This window comes from Panthera leo, chromosome C1, assembly GCF_018350215.1.
Source record: "Panthera leo isolate Ple1 chromosome C1, P.leo_Ple1_pat1.1, whole genome shotgun sequence".
NCBI lineage: Eukaryota > Metazoa > Chordata > Mammalia > Carnivora > Felidae > Panthera > Panthera leo.
The window spans coordinates 206,796,883-206,804,260 of NC_056686.1; the positions used below are offsets into that span (position 1 = coordinate 206,796,883).

General features: G+C 39.5%; 1 long non-coding RNA gene across 4 annotated transcripts in view; it reads left to right on the forward strand.

The window, feature by feature from the left end:
• LOC122228339 overlaps nt 1–7,378 on the forward strand; it is a 72,357-nt gene that overhangs the window by 16,022 nt on the left and 48,957 nt on the right. For all 4 annotated transcript variants that reach the window (XR_006206531.1, XR_006206528.1, XR_006206529.1 and 1 more), the window contains one exon: nt 214–336. This is a non-coding gene — a long non-coding RNA (uncharacterized LOC122228339). The remainder of the gene's footprint in view (nt 1–213; nt 337–7,378) is intronic.

Sequence of the window (7,378 nt, forward strand, 5' to 3'; positions counted from 1 at the left end):
TTTGCAGGAGACCATATTTATGAAAGCCAATACTTCTGGCAGATGCAGGTGTACTTTGATAATAGATTGATGTAGTTGTTAACCTTTGGCTTTCCTCGCTCACAATCATTAATTCATGCCATTATTGGCAGTGTAGGTGACCATTAACAATTCATCACGGGACAGTTTTTGCTTCCTTCTTCTTCTTTCTCTTGTTCTTCCTCTTCCTTACAGGTTAAAGTGCCGGACTCTGAATGCTACGGAAGCGTCTTGCTGTCCGCCTGTTAACCCGTGACTCATCAACTTGACTAAGAGAAAATCAAAAGCTAGAAGACACAAAAGCTAGAAAGTTCACGGGTAAATTTTTGCCAATATAACACGCTTTGATTTAAAATTAGACGTGTTGGGAGTCTGTGTTTGGGATGGAACAAAGTAATACTGTCCTGTATTTGTTTAGTGCTTTATGCAACATATCTATAGACACAATCTCATTTGATCTTTGGCTACCCTGGACATTGAGCTCATTGAGATCATCTTTGCTTGCCGAGAATGACTCAACACATGCAGTGGGGCGGTACAGAACTCTTACAGGAGGAGTCAGCAGATACGGGTTCGGGCTTTGCTACAAACTGTTGCTTCAGACCTGTGGAGTAGCTTCCCTGAGCTATACTTACTCTTGGAAGTTACGGTCTGGAGCCACGGTTGTGTTGGAAAATTCTAGGATCCTGTGACTTTAGAAACTTCTTTCCTCCCCAGAAGGAAGAAAAGTCAACCAGATTGTTTGCTTCTGCTTGTATTATTATTCCCCCACCCGCCCCCCTCAAAAGTTCTAGATAAGTGGAAGATGTGAAATAAACAAAAATATATAATGAAAAAAGTTTTAAAACGCAGCTTATGCGTTATGTCTTGGTTCTGTGAATGAGTATGTACTGACTCTGGAGTAGGCTACATTTTTGTCTTTGTTTTTGTTTATTTTTTATTTGTTAAAAATGTGTATTTGTTTTGAGAGAGAATGAGAGAGAGAGAGAGAGAGAGGGAGAGAGAATCCCAAACAGGCTCTGCACTGTAAGCACGGAATCTGACACAGGGCTCACTGTGGGGCTTGATCTCATGAACCGTGAGATTATGATCTGAGCCCAAATCAAGAACTAGGTGCTCAACTGACTCAGACATGCAGGCGAGGCTACGTTTTTGTGATGATATAGAACTTCCACCTTTTTACTCCTTCCCTCTTATCTCCTTTTCCCAAACTTAAACTTCTTTTCCCTTTCTGTTTGCCACATTGTAGCTTTCTAGATCCACTTTCTTGATTTTTTTTTTTTGTTTATAAAGTTTTAATTTTAACTTCAGTATAGTTAACTCAGAGTATTCTGTTATTTTCAGGTGTACAATATCGTGATTCAGCACTTCATACATTACCCAGTGCTCATCACAAGGGCCCTCCTTAATCCCCATCACCGGTTTCACCCTCTGCCTCCCCCCACCTCCACTCTGCTCACCATCAGTTTGTTTGTTATAGTTATGAGTCTGTTTCTTGGTTTGTCTCTCTCTCTCTCTCTTCCCCCCACCCCCTCTCTCTTTCTCCCCCCCCCCCCCACCGCTGCTTGTCCACTTTCTTGTTTTGGATCCCTACGTTTAAGAAATTGATTTTTAAGACAGAAGTTGAAATCTGGTATCCTAGATGGTCCCTAGACATACTGTGTTTGGTTTTCATAATGTTTTAAAAACGGAACACATTGCCAGTATTTATGAAGCGGGAGAGTGGCTGAAGCTCCCTGTGGCTCTTTTTTTTTTTTTTTTTTTTTTGGTAAGCACGTTTTGAAAATTTGAGTATTGTTAATACACAATGTTACATTAGTTTCAGGAATATAACTTGGTGATTTGACAAATTTATACATTATGCTGCATTCCACACAAGTGTAGTTACCATCTATCTCTGTACATTGCTATCCCAGTGTCACTGACTGTATTCATGATGCTCTGCCTTTTATTCCTGTGACTTACATATTCCATAAGTGGAGGCCTATATCATACGATTAAAGAAAATTTTTTAAATGTTTCATTTCTGAGAAAGAGAGAGAGTGTGAGTGGGGGAGGGGCAGAGAGAGAGGGAGACACAGGATGTGAAGCATGTTCCAGGCTCTGAGCTGTCAGCACAGAGCCTGATGTGGGGCTCGAACCCACGAACTGCAAGATCATGACCTGAGCCGAAGTCGGACGCTTAACTGACTAGGCCTCCCAGACGCCCTAATCATAGGATTTTTATCGTTTTTTTAAAAAAAATATTTATTTATTTTTGAGAGAGAGACAGAACGTGAGCTGGGCAGGGGCAGAGAGAGAGGGAGACACAGAATTGGAAGCAGGCTCCAGGCTCTGAGCTGTCAGCACAGAGTCCCACGTGGGGCTTGAACTCACAGATCGCAAGATCATGACCTGAGCCCAAGTCAGATGCGTAACTGACTGAGCCACTCAGGCGCCCCTATCCTTTGTTTTTTTGATGTGGTGTATGACATTGATTGATTTGTGAATATTGAGCCATCCTTGAATCCCAGGAATAAATCCCACTTGATCTTGGTGAGTGATCTTTCTAATGTGTTGTGGTATGAGGTTTGCTAATATTTTGTTGAGGATTTTTGCATATGTTTTCATTAGGAATATTGACCTGTAGTTTTTCTTTTTTTGTGGTACCTTTGTCTGGTTTTGGTATCAGGGTAAATCTGGACTTGTAGAATGTATTTGTAAGCTTCCCTTTCTCTTCTGTTTTGTTTTGTTTTGTTTTGGAATATTTTGAGAACATTTGAGAACATTGAGAATATTTGCATTCTTTAAATGTCCGATAGAATTCCTTGTAAATCCATCTAGTTCTGGACTTTTTATCTTTTGGTAGTTTTTGATTACCGATTCAATTTAGTTACTTGTAATTGATCTTTTCAGATTTTCTATTTCTTCTTGGTTCTGTTTTGGAAGATTACATGTTTCTAGAAATTTATCCATTTCTTCTACATTGTTTGTTGGCATATACTTTTTCATAGTGTTCTCTTAGAGTCCTTTGTATTTCTGTGGCATTAGTGGTTACTTCTCTCTCACTTCTGATTTTATTTATTAGGGTCCTTTCTCTTTTTACTTAATAGAGAATAAGGTTAGATTGTTCATTTGATTCTTTCTTCTTGATTTAGGCCTGTATTGCTATGTACTTAACTCATAACTGTTTTCGCTGTGTCCCAGAGATTATTTTATTTTTTATTTTTTTTTAACGTTTATTTATTTTTGAGACAGAGAGATAGAGCATGAACGGGGTGGGTCAGAGAGAGAGGGAGACATAGAATCTGAAACAGGCTCCAGGCTCTGAGCTGTCAGTACAGAGCCCGACACGGGGCTCGAACCCACGAACTGCAAGATCGTGACCTGAGCTGAAGTCGGACACTTAGCTGACTGAGCCACCCAGGCGCCCCTGTGTCCCAGAGATTTTGAACCATGTGTTTTCATTTTCATTTTTCTCCATGTAGTTTTTAATTTCCTCTTTGATTATTTCATTGATCCATTGGCTGTCTAGTATCATGTTTAGTCTCCATATTTTTTTCCAGTGTTTTTTTTTTTTTTTTTTGTTATTTATTTCTAGTTTCATACTCTCGTGGTCAGAAAAGATGTGTGGTATGTTTCAATCTTCTTAAATTTATTGAGGCTTGTGTTATGATCTAATATGTGATCTATTCTAGAGAATGTTCCATACACACTTGAAAAGAATGTGGTTTGTGTTGTTTTAGAATGGAATGTTCTGTATGTATCTATTATGCCCATCTGGTCCAATGTGTCAGTGTTTCTTTATAGATTTTTTGCCTGGATGATCTGTCCATTAATGTAAGTGGAGTGTTAAAGTCCCCTAGTATTACTGCATTACCATCAACTTTTCTCTTTATGTTCGTCAATATTTGCTTTATGTGTTTAGGTGCTTCAGTCTTGGGTTCATAGCTATTTACAATTGTGATATCTTCTTATTGGATTGATCCCTTTATCATTAGGTAACGCCTTTCTTTGTCTCTTATTACAGTCTTTGTTTTAAAGTCTATTTTTACTGATGTAAGTATCGTTACCCTGGGTTTTTTGCTTTTGCTTTTGCTTTTTTGGCTTCCATTTGCATGGTGGATGTTTTTCCATCCCTTCACTTTCAGTTTGGATGCATCTTTGGGCCCGACGGGAGTTTCTTATAGGGTCTTTTTGTTTTGTTTTGTTTTGTTTTGAGAGAGAGAGCCCGGGAGGGGCAGCGAGAGGGAAAGAGAGAATCCTAAGCAGGCTCTACGCTAAGCATGGAGCCCAACGTGGGGCTCAATGCCATGACTGTGAGATCATGACCTGAGCTGAAATCAAGAGTCAGATGCTCAACCGATTGAGCCACCCAGGCATCCTGATGGGTCTTGTTGTTTAATCCATTCTGCCACTGTATATCTTTTGTTTAGAGCATATAGGCCATTTACATTTAAAGTAATTATTGATAGTATGTATTTATGGCCATGGGAGAGAGAGAATATTAATTAGGTTCACTGCTCAGCAGGGAGCCCAATGTGGGGCTTGAAGTCATGACCCTGAGATCATGACCTGAACCAAAATCAAGAGTCGAATGCTTAACTGACTGAGCCACCCAGGCGCCCTGTATTTATTGCCATTTAAAAAATTTGTTTTCTTGTTTTTTTATAAATAACAGTCCATATTAATTTGATGGTCATTTAAGTTTGAACACATTCTGAAAAAAAAAAAGAAAAACAGAATAAGAAAAAGGTTTTTTCTTTTTGTTTCCCCCCTTCTGTTCCCTTCTTACTCCTTCTCCACATTTTATGTATATGTCGCTATTTTTTGTGTCTTTTTATTCATATTTTTCTTATGTCTAATTATGGCCATTTCTCTTCCTCAGAATAGTCTCTTTCACATTTCTTGTAAGGCTGGTTTAGTGGTGATAAACTCCTTATCTTTTGTTTGTCTAGAAAACTCTATCTTTCCTTCAAATCTGAATGATAACCTTGCTAGATAGAGTATTCCTTTTTTAAAAAAAAAATTTTTTTTTAAATTTTTTATTTATTTTTGAGAGACAGAGAGAGACAGAGCACAAGTGGGGGAGGGACAGAGAGAGAATGAGACACAGAATCCGAAACAGGCTCCAGGCTCCGAGCTGTCAGCACAGGGCCCGATGTGGGGCTCGAACTCACAAACTGTGGGATCGTGACCTGGGCCGAAGTCGGACTCCTAACCGACTGAGCCACCCAGGAGCCCCTAAATAGAGTATTCTTGATTGTAGGTTTTTTTCTCTTAGCACTTTGGCTATGCCATGCCACTCCCTTCTGGTTTGCAAAGTTTCTAGTGAAAAATCAGCCGAGAGCATTATAGGTTTTCCCTTGTAGGTCACTTTTTTCTCTCTTGCTGCTTTTAGGATTCTTTCTTTATCTTTAACCTCTGACATTTTAGTTATTATGTGCAGTGGGGAGGTCTTGTATGGGTTAATCTTGTTTGGAATTCTGTGCTTCTTGGACTTGGATGTCTATTTTCCTCCTTAGGTTAGGGAAGTTGGCAGTTATTGTTTCTTCAAACAAGTTTTTTTACACTTTTCTCTCTCTTTTGTTCTTCTGGGAACTCTGTGATGCAAATGTTTATTCACTTGATGCTGTTCAAGAGATCTCCTGTGTGTGTGTCTCTCTCTCTCTGCCCCTCTCCCACTCACTTTCTCTCTCTCTCTCAAAAATAAATAATCATTAAAATAAAAAAGATTAAAAAAAGATATCTCTTAATCTATCCTCATTAAAAAAAAAAATTCTTTTCTCCATTTGCTGTTAAGCTTGTGTGCTTTCCATTGCCCTGTCTTCCAGACTGCTGATATGTTCCTCTGCATTCTGTAATCTACTGCTGATTCCCTCTAGTGTGTTTTTAAATTTCAGGTATTGTATTATTCAGCTCTGATTGGTTCTTTTTAATATTTTCTTCTCTTTATTGAGGATCTCACTGAGTTATTCCATTCTTTTCTCCAGCCTAGTGAGTATCATGGTGATCATTACTTTAAATTCTTTATCAGCCATATTACTTATCTCTGTTTTATTTAATTTCTTTTACTGAGGTATCTTTTTGTTCTTTCTTTTGGAACACATTCCTCTGTCTCCCCATTTTGCTTGACTTTCTGTGTTTGTTGCTATGGGTTGGGTGAAATGGCTACTTCACCCTGAAGTTGAAGGAGAGGTCTTGTGTATGTTGACCCCATGTGCACTTGTGAGTTCTTGGTGGCTTTTGCTGGATGGCTGGACCTGTGGCTGTATATGCTAGCTACTCTTTTAAATGATGGCATTTTACAGAGAGAGTGATGAAAAACATGACAAAAGAAAAAAGAAGTGAAAAAAGAAAGGAAAATAATCAAAGCAAAGAGAAAAAAAGGACAGGATAAAGGAGAAGAAACAAAGGAGAAAAGAAAAAAGAGAATCAGAAAGAAAAGAACAAAACGAAAAGAAAAAGAAATCAAAACAAAACAACAGAAATTTTAAAAAGTCAATAACACAGGATAAAACAGTACAAATAAAATATTGCCACCAAACCATAGCTAGTTTTCTGTACTCCGACACCACATTGAGCCCTTGTGGGTTTGAAGGCCCCGGGCTCTCGGAGGTCATGAGCTCACTGAGACTCGCCTGTTAAGATGTGCAGACCCTGCTTCAGTCTAGGCTTTTAAGGGGGGGCAGGGATGTAAACCCTGTCGTTCTTCAGTCCCTCTGACCTGGAGAGCTTTCCCGCAGCCCCTCTACTGCTGGGCAGAGTTCTAGTGTTGTTTCCTTTGCTTGCTAGCTGTTCTTTTAAACCACATTTTGTTTTGTGTTTTCCTGTACCCGAGGACAGAGGGCTCTGCTCCCAGGCCCTCGGTACTATCCCTCTCCACGGCTCTTCACAGTGTTGGGTTGGGGGTTTCCTTTGTTACGGTGTCTTTATTTCTCTCTGTTCTTTTGCTGTTCCCTCTGTCTCTGGCTGTTCAGTAGCTGCATACTCAGTGCTCAGTTCCTCAGGAGGAATTGTTCTGTTAATTAGTATAATGTGGTGCGTCCCACGGAGGAGGGGAGTTCAGAGTCTTCCTGCGTCGCCATCTTGAACCCAAATGTGAACCGCGACTCCCTTTGGATGAGGCACGGGTGAATCTGTTCTCCCCAGCCCCTGGTCATTTCTGTTCCTAATAGTCCCTAGTAGGCATTTGAATTCCTGCCTTACAGAAGTTTGGGGCCTAGAAGAAGACCAATATAATTGGCCAATCACAGCATGATTAAGGCACATTTGATGTGCTTTGTAGTTCATTATATTTAAAAATATTCTCAGAAGATTTGCTATCAAACAGTATAGTGAGTCAGAGAAATCACCATATAAATAATTTAGTATCAAAGTG